We start from the raw sequence: 14,836 nt of genomic DNA, 5'->3' as shown, positions 1-14,836 counted from the left end.
CTTCGGTGCACTGAGAGCGAGAGAAAAAGAAAGGGGGAAATATGGAGGGAGGCTTGTTTGCAACTTATTTCTCTTTGTGGTTGGATGCAAGCCGCAAGATGACGGTATGTTAGTGGCATGTCTCGTGGTTTTATGGAGATGTCAGGTCTTGACAAGTAGAGCTTGGAGAGCTTGTCTTCTGGCGCTCAGTTGCCAGAAAGGGAGAGTATCCTGTAATTTTGGGTTGGTGAAGGGGTAGTGCGACATCTCCTAGCTCTGAAGCCACTGTTGGTTGCGTCACCAGAGAAGGAATTAGCCGCGCGCAGTGTGGCATGCTACAGGCGGGTAGATGTTTGCCTGAGGCGATGTTAATTACTACTGTCCCTGTAGTGATGGTTGGAGAGAAGAATGGTCATTGGGGAGAGCCCACCACGCTGATATGTCCGTGGCTGTGATGGAAGTCATGCATAGCCCATATATTTTTTTTTTTATTTTATCGACTTTTAATGGTGGTCTGCTGCAAAGTACCTGAGAGCAGAGTAGTTGGCATTCGAGAGATGAAGTGTGTCTGGCGAGGACGAAGCAAGAGGAAACTGAGATCCAAAGCAGTTTTGACATGCAAGTAAATTGTCAGAATGGGTTAAAGTGGCATAGTGTAATCGAACCATCTAGTAGCTGGTTCCCTTGAAAGTTTCCCTCAGGGTAGGTGGGATCCAGAGAGGTGAGTTTTATCCGGTAAAGCAAATGATTAGAGGGCTTGATGGTGTAATGCTGATGAGAAGGGTTCCATGTCAACATCAATGGAACATGGGTGTGTCTGTCGTAAGCTCAGGGTTAAGTTCCTGTGAACAACAGTGAGTAGGTGCCCCACACAGTGTGAAGACTGTAACAAAGGTAAGGGATAAGGGTATGCACTGAAAGGAAAAGGTGTTTTTTATTTTTCAGATTTTATTTAAATGCTTGCAATTTTTAGAATTTTTTGTTGCTTGTTGAAAAAGTTTAATTTAGAGTAATAAATACTACATACATTACAATATAGAAAACCCCCTTGTAATAATTGTGCCTTTTTCTGTTTTCCCATGTTGCATGTTGATTTTTTTTTTTCAGAAATGGTTTAGGACAACTTAAAAAAAACCTGGCTTTATAAGTCAGCAATGCCCTTTACACTTTACAAATTTGGTGTACATTTACTGAATACGCAAGAAAAAAGCTTGGATGTCATCCGAGGAGATCTTGATCTGGTTTCAATGCTGTGTTTTGCCGGAGGTTGAGAGCTACCTGCTGAATGAAGAGTTGGAGTTCAAGATCCTACTTACTGCTGACAGTTCTCCTAGACATCCATTCTCCGTTGCTGTAACAAATCCTAATGTGCAAGTGGTGTTCTCTCCTCCTACCAAGCACCAATGCCCCCATGCAACCTATGGACCAGAGGGTGATTTAAGAATTTCAAGGCCCACTACAGTGGACGAGTGATGACGAGACTTCAAGAAGCTGTGAATGACTACCCTGACCTGAACTTGGGTCGCTATTAGGAGGGAGTCGAGTTCGAAGACTTTGACTGTTGTCAATGAATGTTTTGTAGTCGTCAGTCCCAAGACCATGAGTGGTTGCTGGAAATTTCTGTGGATAGGGTGTGGGAAGGACTTGGCCAGCTTTACTCTTGATGATGCTTTCTAACACGGTTAAGATTGTGATTTTAACGAGGAAAGTGGAAGTTGAAGGCTTTATGAAATAGGCTGAATACGACTGCTCAGTTGTTTAATGGCCGTGACTAGGAGTAGACTAAGGAGGAGGTGGCTGATTTGGTCTGTAAAGCAAGCGGGGAAGAAGCGGCGGCCAATGAACTTGATATGGAGGGCAAGTTATGTAATCTTTAAACTTTTTCTAGTCGAGTAATAGTATGTTCAGTATTGTACATATTATGTTTACATATATTCATACCCATTGTTATTACATACTAATTAATATATTTTTTAATTTTCGACACATGTTGTCATACATTAACCCGTAATAGTGTATTTTAAGTTATGTTGCCCACACACCAAACAGTAGTTGTGAGAGACAGACCGCCTTTGATACCGCAGGAGTGATGGATTTTTGTGTGCAATGAGCTGGAAGATATGCATTTGCGGAAGGGAATACGGTAATGAATCCGTGCCCTTTTTAGGATGGGCCCGGTGTCCGCTTTTGAGGGATAGGGCTGGTCAAGTGTGTGACAATTCCTGGCAATTGGCTCTGGCTTGTACACCCATCTGGATATGCTGGAAAAATGTTCAAACTTGATGATTTAGATGGAGTAAACCTTAAGGCCGCGGGGGCATAAAAACAATTAGAATAGCGCCAACGTTATCCCTGCGAGTCGTAAGAGACGTGTCGTAAGAGGCGACTAAAAGGGACGGGACGAGTGGGCTGGGAACCCCCTCCTGTATAAAAAATCCTGTGAGACGTTATCAAAGAGATGGAGCTGGGGGGAGAGTGACTGCTCCCCGCACTCTAGTTTTGGGGTGTTTGAATGTGCGTGGATGTAGTACGATAGAGAGTAAAAGATGTGAGAATGGAAGTATGTTTAGAAGTAGAAGGATGGATGTATTGGCCTTGTGTGAGACAAAGATGAAAGGAAAGGGTGAAGTGATGTTTGGTGAAATGTCTGGTAGAGTGTCTGGGATTGAAAGGGGAAGAGCGAGAGACGGTGTGGCTTTATTGCTGAGTGAATGGATGACAGGTAAAGTAGTGGAATGGAAGGAGATATCATCTAGGTTAATGTGGGTAAGGGTTAGGTTGGGTAGGGAATGTTGGGCGTTTGTCAGTGCGTATGGTCTAGGTATTGAGAAAAGTGAAGAAGAGCGGAATGAGTTCTGGAATGAATTAACTAGGTGTGTAGAAGGACTGAGTAGAAGGAATTATGTAGTTGTCACGGGTGACTTAAATGCTAGAGTGGGCGCTGGAGAGGTAGAAGGTGTCATTGGGAAGTATGGCGTACCAGGTGAAAATGAGTGGTGAGAGACTGGTAGATATGTGTATTGAACAAGAGATGGCAATAAGTGCTAGCTTTTTTAAAAAGAAAGATAAAAAAGGGATTTTGACGAAGGAAAAATCTATTTCTGGGGAGAGACCTGTGGCGCCCGGTGAAAAGTCCTTCTTGTATGTCTTTTCTGATAAAACCTTCCAATTATACCAGAGAAAGATAAAAGCATGGAATGCTGAGGTTACAACCCTCGCGCGAGCACCTTTTGGGTGTCGTGTATAAAGCAAAGGCGCGTGAAATCCACTATTCACAGGTTGTCTTCCATTTAGTTAATTCCTTCGTCAAAGGGATGGGCCGATACAACGGCCCTAGACACACCCCCATCGCCGCACCACCCACGTCACGACGCGAGCACCATCTGAACAACATCCTTCTGTAATGGTCATGACGGCTTGGAAAGGAAAGGGTGGGATCGTGTAAAATAAAGGGGGAAGGGTTTCACCGGGCGCCACAGGTCTCTCCCCAGAAATAGATTTTTCCTTCGTCAAAATCCCTTTTCTGGGTCGATCTGTGGCGCCGGGTGAAAATGTACCAGAGAATGCCTTCCAAGCCCAACAATAACTAATTTAATGAGGGGAGAGAAACAACACCATGTAAAGAAAATCATAAATAATTAAGGTAAACAAACATGATAACAGGGAATCCTCCGAGTATCAGAGGAAACATGCTACAAAACTGACATGGCTAAGAATATCCCAACCCTGTAACAACGGTAATCAATAATAGTTACAAACATAACCTAATATGTAATAAACTTAGGGCTAACGAACCACCAAGGAAGCGGCGTCGTGGTGCGAGTGGCGGGTAGGAGGGAGAAGAAAAGAGATGGATGAAAGGAAGAACAAAAGATCACTGGGGAGAGATACGGCTCCCAGCTGCAACTGTTGGGTATTTAAGAGCCTGTAAGTTCATTAGATAGTGGCGTTTGAAGACCATAGGAGATTCCCAACCCGTGAACTTTATAATGGTCATCAAAGTCCATCTTCTGGGGGAAATGATCCCGGATTGGCTTGTTAAACGAAGTATAGGATCTATAGCCTAATACCACGTATGGGAATGGTACCTCCTTGTTCTCTGATAAACAAGGGGCCAGACGATCGGGTAGCAGTCGTGGCTAAAAAGGCCCTGAGAGTGGTGACCGGACATAGAAAAGTATCTTGGAGAAGAGGAATAACTTTCCAAGGGGACCACCTATTTTGGGGGTTAACGGCCGAATCATATTGGCGAATTGTCGAGTCCCTTTTGTCTGATTCGATGAAGAAATCGTTTTCCGGTTCAATGTTCGAGTCTCTACGAGCTGCCAACTTCCTGTAGTCCACAAAGTTAGGGTTTTGGACATCCTTGAGTAATCTGACACAGTGAGTTTGGAATACTCGGGTCAGTTTGAGGAACGGGATCCGGATGGGACGGAGTTTCCACTCGAGGAGGAGAGGAAACCAACTGTTCTTGGGCAGTGAGGTGGTACTAAAGCCACTGCGCCCCGGAAGGAGCGCAGTCGGTGTTAAAGTTTTTAGAAGATTCACTGGGAGAGATAGGGAAATCTTCCTCTAATGGTTCCAATCCCGGGGTAATGCGTCCATGGCATGAGCCCGAGGGTCCAGGATTGGGGTCACATAACAAGGAAGTTTGTGATTGATCTGAGATGTGAATAGATCTACCTGGATGCCTGGAACGAACCTGAGTATCCACCGGAGTGAAATTCTGACTCCAGGGAACTCGTCCTGGATAGTGAGCCCGTTCTCACATCCTGGCCTCCCGCTAGGTGAGGTGCTGACAGGGACCAGTTCTTTTCTGTTGCCCAGACGAAGAAAGTGATCAGGATCTGATTCAGGTTGGGTGACTTGGATCCTCCCCTGTTTCCGTAGTGTACCTCGTCTGTGCTGTCTGACACTACTCTGATGTGGGTCGACCTCGGAGGAGTCTCTCTCTTCAGGGTCAAGAACACTGCCATGGCTTCGAGAACATTGATATGGGACTGTTTCATGGCTAGTGACCAAGAACCTGAAACATCTGATATTCGGAGAAATCCCCCCATCCACTTAGAGACACGGCTGAATGGAATGTCACTTGTGGAGGTGGGAATTGTAGAGGAACCGCTTTGGAGAGGTTCTTCGGTTCGGACCATGGGCGTAGTCTCATTTTCCCGACAGAGGGGATCTTCGAGACCTTGTCTTCTTATAAGTACTGTAGCTCTCTTTCTCCAAAATCGATTGATGGCTTTAGTTTGGCTTTTATTAGGAGATCTGTTACTGAAGTGAATTGGGAAAGGCCGAGGATACTTTCTAGGCTCTTTGGACACCTGTTTGTGCTTGAGAAATTCTTGATCTTGGAACCTATTCCTCTTACTTTTGGAAGGGAGAGACAACGTGTGCTTCGAAAGGTCCCACTGAATGGCTAACCATTCTAAGTGGCCTGATGGTCGTAGGCGAGACTTATGGAGATTGACCCGAAATCACAGTTTGTCGATCGATCGAAGTAATTCCTTCGTAGCTCTGTTGCCTTCTATGGCCGGCCGGGCCCAAATGAGCCAACCGGCCAGATAAGCAATGATCTGTATCTCTTGGTTCCTGAGTTGTTCTAACACTGCCTCTCCCAGTTTCGTGAATATCCTGGGATCAATGTTGAGGCCGAAGGGCATGTCTTGAACACAAAGGCTTTCCTGCTTAGGTGGAAACCCAGATAAGAAGAGAAGTTTCGAGCTATAGGTGCAAGCTAATAGCGGTCGGTAAGATCGACAGAGGTGGTGACGGTCCCACGGGGAAGTAAGGTCCGTACCTAAGAGATAGTCGTTTGATTGCTTTTTCTTGAGTAACCCTGTGGTGTACTCTTTCAGGACGGGAGTGTATTTCTAGGAGAAGGTCACTGGCGGTGGAGGAGGACCTTGAGGCCATTTTCATCTCAAACCGTTAGAGACTATGCTATGATCCCACAGACCGAGTCCAATGGTCACGAAAGTGGTAAAGTCTTCCTTCTACCGGGACCACCGCGTTGTGAGGTAGTGAATCTAGGTCCTTCCCTTCTCCGAGCCCCCTTTTTCCTAGGTCCGCCTTGATGTCGGGACTGTCTTCTACTCCTGTAGCTTCCTCTCTGGTGTCCATGAAAGGAGCCTGAGGGTTCGGATCTAGGGCTGCATGCAGGCAAAACATCCCAACGGAGTTGGGCTGTGTACCTGGGGAATCAGTGAGGTAGACCACCTGATGATGGGGGGTCAGATACAAAAGCGTCGAACCAGAGGAAGGCTGTGATGACGAGTGGGAAACCGACTATCGATTCCTGTCTGATAGAGGTCTCAGACAGAACGTACTTCCCACAACTGACCCGATCAGACCAACAAACGTGTAGGTCGAACTGGAAGGGCAGAGCCTGGAATTATCGTACCCCCCAGGCTGACAACATCTTGGTCCAGACAGATCGGGCCTGCCCTTTAGGAAATAATACCGTTACCTTCGGTACCTTGTCTAAGCTAACCAAGGCAATCTCTTTCAATCGAACGAATCCGTTGAATGGGAATTCTAGTACCTGGAAGTAAAATCTAGGTCCCCCAGAGGGAGGACGTCTATGCCCTCCAGATTTATGGTACCACCTATATCCGAGTTCCTGAACGGCACTGACTCACCCCCATACCTTAGAGCTCGTCATAGCCCCTTGGATTTCCTTAGAATGTGTTGCTTTTAGCCGTCACAGTTTATGCAGGGTAACATGAACATTAGGATCCTTTAATGGTCCTAGGTCGGTGACGTAGGTAATTGCAAAGCTGAAGGCTCAAAACTCATCCCCACATACCTGCCCGTCCATGGGGTCGTTGTCCAACCTTAGAGAGGACACTCCGAGGAGATAGGGACCTCTAGATGGATCATTCCTTCCCAACTTCGATACCCAAGGGTGGAGAGCCTCTCTTGCAGGCCAGAGAGAATCATCATCATCCTGATGGGAACCATGCAGGCGAACCTTCTGTAACACAAAGGGGACATAAGTCTGGATGTTCCTTGAACTTTGGTTAGCGATCCTATTCACAGGCTGGGATCAGCTGTATTACTCTTAAAAAGCAATTTTAAAGACAAGTTATTTAATGTATTATCTTCTGGGGTATAGTGCGACACTTGTATTCATGAAATGTGACACTGTTGGCGCATTCGCCACTGGGTGGAAATTTATTTCTATATGAACACTATGTTGTATGGATATTTATCCATATCTAGACATAGTTAGAATTGACTATGCATAAATATAGGCATAATTAATGTATTTCTATTTGAACACTATGTTGTATGGATATTTAGCCATATTTAGACAGTTAGGATTGAATATGCATACATATAGGCATAATTAATTTAATTCTATTTGAACACGATGTTGTATGGATATTTATCCATATTTATACATAGTTAGAATTAAATACATGCATAAATATAGGCATAGTTACGTTCATAAATAATAATTTTTTTTTTTTTTTTTTTTTTTTTTTTTTTTTTTTTTAAATCCTTCCCTTTACAGGTAAAACAAAAGATTGGCCACCCGTGGTCTGAGTGATCTCCGACTGTACCGGATCTCCGGTAACCATCCCCGGTACAAACAAAGGTCCGTCATAGTGACAACGTGAACCAGAGGAAATCTAATATTAACCTCAATGCTGACCGCCTGTACGATATCCGGTTAAGCCGGAGATTCGATGAAAAAGAATCGTAATGACGATATTGTGATTATTCATGAAAAAGGGTTCATACCCTGATTCTGATCGTCTGATTGATCTCAGTTTGTACCGGAGAACCAGTGACAAAGGTCCGGCAACGTGAAAACGTGATCCTCACCGGTACGATAACATTCTCTAAAACTGAATGTCTGTGTTATCTCCAGTGAAGCCGGATATTCGATGAAAAAGGGACCGTAATAATGAAACTGTGAAACCCTCATCGGTATCACATTGTTAACTCCGGTTCTGGACGTCTGCTTGATCTCTGTTTGTATGGGAGATCCGGTAGCAAAGGCTAGTCCCCGTGAGATCGTGACCGTCACCGGTACGATAACATTAACCTCAATGAATGTTTGAGTTATCTCCAGCGAAGCCGGAGATTCGATGAAAAAAGGGGCCGGAAAGGTGTAATTGAGATCAAACATGACAAAGGTTCGTGTGCAAAAAGGTCTCAGCCGGAGTCTGAGTGCCGGATTTCACCGTTGCACTCCAAATATCTGACTAGTTCTCACCCAATGAGTATCCATTATAGCGGCGTATAACTCAAGGCGGAGCTAAACATAACTCAAGGCGGAGCTAAACATAACTCAAGGCGGAGCTAAGGGTGTCGGTATAAATCGAACCCAATTAATGACTCATACACCAACGTTCCTACTAATAGTGTTAGCTATATTAACAGTAACCACATCAATAAAACGTGTATAACATTAAACGTACTATCATCAACTCTGATAATAAGAGGAGGCCTGAATAACTCGTGAACGTATAAAAACGGAGAACGGGAAAATCACCTCCCTTACTCGAGCTAATAAACGAGCACCCTATGTTCTCACTCTCAAGGTTACATAATAAAAGCTAACATCACACAATAATATAAGGAAAGTAAAATAAAACTGATTGTTTTTATTTTATTTTTATCTTTTCCTTTTACTTTTCCATTTTTAGTCATTGTAATAACCAAAAAACGAAGAATAACGACAACGTAACCAATAAATAAGGATATAGTCTAAATCGAGCCTTCCTGGGGCGAGTACAAACTAACAGACTAACAGACTAAATCGCAAACGTTTAAATCGCTATTCGGCCAAAACCATTGTTGGCACTATAATATCCAAATGTTTGTATATTTGTAATTTACCTAATGTCTGTTAATGACATAAGGATAAATAACTTAAAGCAATCTGCCGACCTGCGAGGGTCGGGGAAGCAGTGACATGCCCTTAAAATAAATATAAACAACAGCCTTAGCTAAAGGCAAGGCAAATATAAGTGTTAAGTGTATGGGCGACCTCCGGTGACGCCGGAGGATAATGAGATACCCTGAATAATTCAATTGTGGCTAATAATTCAATTGTGAAGATATAAAAGCCAAGCCGCAGCTAAAGGCTAAGGCTTAGATCATAGCAAAGCGTATTTACAAACTCCGGTGAGGCCGGAGGGAGAAGAAAGGTCCTGAATAATTATTGTGAATAAAAACACAATTGTAATAACAATGGCTATTGTGGATATGGCCGTGGCCTGAGACCGCAGTAAGGGCCACCGGAGGGTCGTATCTAAACAATATGAAGCCCGTCCCATGTAGTAAACAATATATAAATATAACAATAGAACGAAAGTCATTGAGAATCCCTCAAGCCGGAGTAGAACTCAAGGCGGAGTGGAAAACGTTCATAAACTACTCCCGAGCCGTAACGGGGAGAGGACGAACACGGACCAAAATAACGCTAACAATTGAAAAGTCACGAAAAATAAATAACTCGTAAGTTATCATCCACCCCGAGGGGGAGAGGTGAGGGAGGGAGAACCCGTTGAACGCACAAAACGGAAAACGGGAAATCCGCTCAACCACCAGAGCAAAGAAAGAAAACGAGAGAAAGGGGTAACTCGTGACTGCGAACAGAAAACGGGGACCCCAATCTCTCGCTCTCTTGGACACAAAAACAGGACTAAAAATCACACAACACTATTATAAACGTATAAAATAAAAATGTACATCCATATAACACTACGATCGAAGAATAGCATCTGCTAAAACTTTAAATAAATAGCACAGTCGAGTGACGAACGCCTCGGAGGGGCGGGCACTAAACAAATACAAAGCTAAATCGCTATCTCGTTCGTAGGCTGGACTTGCTAGCAAAAAGTACCATGAGCATAAAAACAAAAAAAAAAAAAATAAAAATAAAAATAATAACGGTTCTAAAGGCATAAGGCCAGGGACTTAACCAAGAACCTAAGTGACAGAGTACTAAACGGGCAGACAAAGATGAATTCCCAACAAGTGAACAAACAATGGCCGCCATGAAAGGCCAGACGGGAATAATAAAACAGACTATACTGGATATAAAACAAAAGCCCGGTACAATAAAATACTGTCAAAACAAACTATGGTACTTAACATTGGAATGTGTGAAGATGAAGCTTCGGACATGACAAAATAAATCCACGATAGATAAAAAAGACCGAGAGCACAACAAAACAAATCAACACTTAGTATTCCAAAAAGAAGGATGATGTTCAGATGGTGCTCGCGTCGTGACGTGGGTGGTGCGGCGATGGGGGTGTGTCTAGGGCCGTTGTATCGGCCCATCCCTTTGACGAAGGAATTAACTAAATGGAAGACAACCTGTGAATAGTGGATTTCACGCGCCTTTGCTTTATACACGACACCCAAAAGGTGCTCGCGCGAGGGTTGTAACCTCAGCATTCCATGCTTTTATCTTTCTCTGGTATAATTGGAAGGTTTTATCAGAAAAGACATACAAGAAGGACTTTTCACCCGGCGCCACAGATCGACCCAGAAATAAGTATACATGGGTAAGAGTGGCAAATGGAAGAGTAGTAGAAAGGGCATTAATGGATTATGTGTTGATAACTAAAAGAATGTTTGGAAGATTGAAAGACGTGCACGTGTTTAGGGGTATGGCTAACGGTATGTCATCCTTTTTTGGTGGAAGGAAAATTAGTTGTAGCAAAAGAGTGGGGGAATTGAGTAGGTGGATGTAAAAGGGAGCTAGTGAGGGTTGAAGAGCTAATAAAACCAGGGGTAAAAAGTAAATATCAGGAAAGGTTGAAAATAGTATATGACGAGGTGAGAGTAAGAGAAACTGGTAATTTAGAGGAGTGGTGGAAGTTAGCAAAAGAAAATTTTGTTGGGATTGCAAGTGATGTATGTGGCAAGAAGGTTGTTGGAGGCAGCATGAGGAAGAGTAGTGAATGGTGGAATGAAGGAGTGAAGTTAAAAGTGGAAGAGAAAAAGAGGGCTTTTGAAGAATGGCTGCAGAGTAATAGTATAGAGAAGTATGAAATATATTGAGAGAAAAATGTGGAAGTAAAGCGCAAGCTACGTGAGGCAAAGAGGGCAGCTGACCTGAGGTGGGGTCAGGGACTGGGTCAGTCATATGAAGAGAATAAGAAGAAGTTTTGGAAAGAAGTGAAGAGAGTAAGGAAGGCTGGCGCAAGAATTGAAGAGACAGTGAAAGATGGAAATGGAAGGTTGTTAAAAGGAGAGGAGGCAAGGAAAAGGTGGGCGGAATATTTTGAAAGTTTGCTGAATGTTGAGGATAATAGGGAGGCAGATATAATTGCTGTTGCAGGTGTTGAGGTGCCAGTGATGGGAGATGAGAATGAGAGAGAGATTACAATAGAGGAAGTGAGGAGAGCACTAGATGAAACGAGAGTAGGAAAAGCATCTGGTATGGATGGTGTGAAAGCTGAGATTGTTTAATGTGTGTTTTGTGTTGTCAATGGTACCAGTAGATTGGGTTTGTGCGTGTATTGTACCACTATATAAGGGTAAGGGAGATGTGCATGAGTGTTGTAATTCAAGAGGTACAGTATTAGTTTGTTGAGTGTAGTTGGAAAAGTGTATGGTAGAGTAATGATTAATAGGATTAAGGATAAAACAGAATGCAATTTTGGAAGTACAGGGTGGTTTTAGAAGAGGTAGGGGTTGTATGAATCAGATTTTTACAGTTAGGGAGATATGCGAGAAATATTTAGCAAAAGGTAAGGAGGTGTATGTTGCGTTTATGGATCTGGAGAAAGCATATGATAGATTTGATAGGGAAGCAATGTGGAATGTGATGAGGTTATATGGAGTTGGTGGAAGGTTGTTGCAAGCAGTGAAAAGTTTCTACAAAGGTAGTAAAGCATGTGTTAGAATAGGAAATGAAGTGAGCGATTGGTTTCCAGTGAGAGTGGGGCTGAGACAGGGATGTGTGATGTCGCCGTGGTTGTTTAACTTGTATGTTGGAGTGGTGAGAGAGGTGAATGCTAGAGTGCTTGGACGAGGATTAGAACTGGTAGACGAAAATGATCATGAATGGGAGGTAAATCAGTTGTTGTTTGCGGATGATACTGTACTGGTAGCAGACACAGAAGAGAAGCTTGACTGACTAGTGACAGAATTTGGAAGGGTGTGTGAGGGAAGGAAGTTGAGAGTTAATGTGGGTAAGAGTAAGGTTATGAGATGTACGAGAAGGGAAGGTGGTGCAAGGTTGAATGTCATGTTGAATGGAGAGTTACTTGAGGAGGTGGATCAGTTTAAGTACTTGGGGTCTGTTGTGGCAGCAAATGGTGGAGTGGAAGCAGATGTACGTCAAAGAGTGAAGGAAGGATGCAAAGTGTTGGGGGCAGTTAAGGGAGTAGTAAAAAATAGAGGGTTGGGCATGAATGTAAAGAGAGTTCTATATGAGAAAGTGATTGTACCAACTGTGATGTATGGATCTGAGTTGTGGGGAATGAAAGTGATGGAGAGACAGAAATTGAATGTGTTTGAGATGAAGTGTCTGAGGAGTATGGCTGGTGTATCTCGAGTAGATAGGGTTAGGAACGAAGTGGTGAGGGTGAGAACGGGTGTAAGAAATGAGTTAGCGGTTAGAGTGGATATGAATGTGTTGAGGTGGTTTGGCCATGTTGAGAGAATGGAAAATGGCTGTCTGCTAAAGAAGGTGATGAATGCAAGAGTTGATGGGAGAAGTACAAGAGGAAGGCCAAGGTTTGGGTGGATGGATGGTGTGAAGAAAGCTCTGGGTGATAGGAGGATAGATGTGAGGCAAGAGAGCGTGCTAGAAATAGGAATGAATGGCGAGCGATTGTGACGCAGTTCCGGTAGGCCCTGCTGCTTCCTCCGGTGCCTTAGATGACCGCGGAGGTAGCAGCAGTAGGGGATTCAGCATTATGAAGCTTCATCTGTGGTGGAATTGTGGGAGGTTGGGCTGTGGCACCCTAGCAGTACCAGCTGAACTCGGCTGAGTCCCTGGTTAGGCTGGAGGAACGTAGAGAGTAGTCCCCTTTTTGTTTTGTTTCTTTGTTGATGTCGGCTACCCCTCAAAATTGGGGGAAGTGCCTTGGTATATGGACGGAAACCTTAAGGTTTCCGTAGGTGAACCTGCAGAAGGATTATCTTGCCTGTGCGGCCCTTGGTTACAGACAGAGCTGTACTTGACGCCAGTCATGCGATGAGGAGGAAGAAGGGGAGGGAGTAGGAGGAAGGTAAATAGTTTCATGTGATCGCCGCAGAGACAGAGAGACAGTGTGTATGATTGGCTGCCTGACTGACTGACTGACTGACTGACTTACTCTAGCCTCTGGGAGGAGGGAATATTATCAATGATGCCCTCAGTTAGTTGCACAGGTAACATGGCGCTCTAGAGGAGGGAGTATCATTATCATCAGAGTGGACCCAGATGATACCCTCTGGTGCACCAAGAGTGAGGGAAAGAGAAGAGGTAGTGATGTTGGAGTAAGCCTAGTTTGCTACGTAATTCTCCTTGTGCTCGGGTGTGAGCCGCAGGACGACGGTTGGTCAGAGTTTGTTTGTCTCGTTCCTTTGGGAGATGTCGGTTCTTAACACATCTTGCTTGATCAGAAAGTTGGCATTTTTCTTCTCCTTGGGCTCAGTTGATGGACTGGGACCTTTGATAGGGAGAGCAGTCTGTAATTTTGGTTTGAAGGGGCAGTGTGAAGTCTCGAAGGCTCTGAAATAACTGTTGGTTGCATCGCCAGAGAGAAGGAAGTAGCGGCGATGCAGTCTGGTATGCTGGAGGTGTGTAGATGCCGGCCTTAGACATCGATTACTACTGTGTCTGTTGATGGTCGGAGAGAAGGATGGCCTTGGAGGGCCCACCATGCTGGCCAGTCTGTGGCGTGCTGTTATCGAAGCCACAAGCTCATATTTTATTTTTCCCAATTTAAACAACCTCTGGTGGATCGCTCACGGTCCGCCGCCACGTAGCTGAGAGTGCAGACATTGGGATCCAAAAGATGGTGAAGTATGCCTAGCAAGGACGAAGCCAGAGGAAACTAGGTGGGATCCAAAGCAGTCGACTTGCAAATAGATTGTCAGAACAGGTTAGAGGGGCGGAAGAGTAATGGAACCATCTAGTAGCTGGGTCCGTTGAAAGTTTCCCTCAGGATAGGTAAACTCTGGAGAGGTTGAGTTTCATCAAGTAAAGCAAATGATTAGAGGCCTTGGTGGTGCAATGCTGGTGTGGAGAAGGGTTCATGTCAACATAAGTTGAGTATGCATATATCAGGGGTAAGTCCAAGGTTAAGGTCCTGTGTCCCATGTGATACCTGGCCTCTAAACAGAGGTGAGATTGAGTAATGCCCCCAACACTTTGAAGATTGTAACAAAGGTAATGGAAAAGGGCATGCTCTGAATGGTGAGTGTATATTTTTGCAATTTCTTCAATTTTAGGTTAATGCATGTAATTTTGTTTGAATTTTGTTCTTGTTGAAAAAAATATTTAATTTAAAGTAATATACTAAGTACATTACAATATACAAAACCACATTTTAATAATTGTCTTTCTGGGTCGACCTGTGTTCGCCGGTGAAAAGGTCCTTCTTGTCACTTTTCTGATATGAATAACTTCCAAATATACCAGAGAAAGTTAAAGCATGGAATGCAGAGGTTACTACCCTCGCGCGAGCACCCCTTAGGGCGTCGTGTATAAAGAAAGGGCGTGTGAAAACCACTATTCACAGGTCGTTTTCCATTTAGAATATTCCATCGTCAATATAGGCTACACAAGAGGGGTGTGCCGTCACAGCAGTCTTAACCATACCCCTTTGCAAAATCTCTTTTTCTGTTTTCCCATGTGCATGTTGATTTTTTCTCTTTACAGAAATGCTGC

The sequence above is a fragment of the Palaemon carinicauda genome, chromosome 23 (genome assembly GCF_036898095.1).
Source record: "Palaemon carinicauda isolate YSFRI2023 chromosome 23, ASM3689809v2, whole genome shotgun sequence".
NCBI lineage: Eukaryota > Metazoa > Arthropoda > Malacostraca > Decapoda > Palaemonidae > Palaemon > Palaemon carinicauda.
Note: the sequence above shows the minus strand (reverse complement) of the source record.